This window comes from Penaeus monodon, chromosome 19 (assembly GCF_015228065.2).
Source record: "Penaeus monodon isolate SGIC_2016 chromosome 19, NSTDA_Pmon_1, whole genome shotgun sequence".
In the NCBI taxonomy this organism is placed as follows: domain Eukaryota; kingdom Metazoa; phylum Arthropoda; class Malacostraca; order Decapoda; family Penaeidae; genus Penaeus; species Penaeus monodon.
In genome coordinates, this window is record NC_051404.1 from 42,302,666 (window position 1) to 42,303,003 (window position 338).

Genomic DNA, 338 nt, shown 5'->3' on the forward strand with positions numbered 1-338 from the left:
ATTTTTTCAGCCTTTTTCCTTAAAGAGCAAAAAACAACAACAAAAAAACGACCGAAACGACATCTTCCGGTGTAGTTTCTTTGTGTATTTGTTTTTTGCTTTCCATTTCTTTGCGTTTGCTCTTACCTGTCGATGACCTGAAACGACTTGTAACGACCATCAGAATAACGAATGGGGAATGGGGGGGCGTGGGGGGGAGGGAAAGGGGAAGAAGAGAAAGGGGAAGAAGATAAAGGGGAAGGGGGAGAAGCGAGAGAAGGAGGGGAGGAAGGAAGATGTGTATAAGCGTTGCATATCAACCAACGTAATTTGCATACGAGTTTCTGGTCGTCGCTCGT

At 45.0% G+C, this 338-nt stretch overlaps 1 protein-coding gene across 1 annotated transcript in view; it reads left to right on the forward strand.

The window, feature by feature from the left end:
- Positions 1–338, forward strand: part of LOC119585244 (tyrosine-protein kinase Dnt-like) — a gene marked incomplete at its 5' end in the record, with an annotated part of 52,633 nt that overhangs the window by 651 nt on the left and 51,644 nt on the right.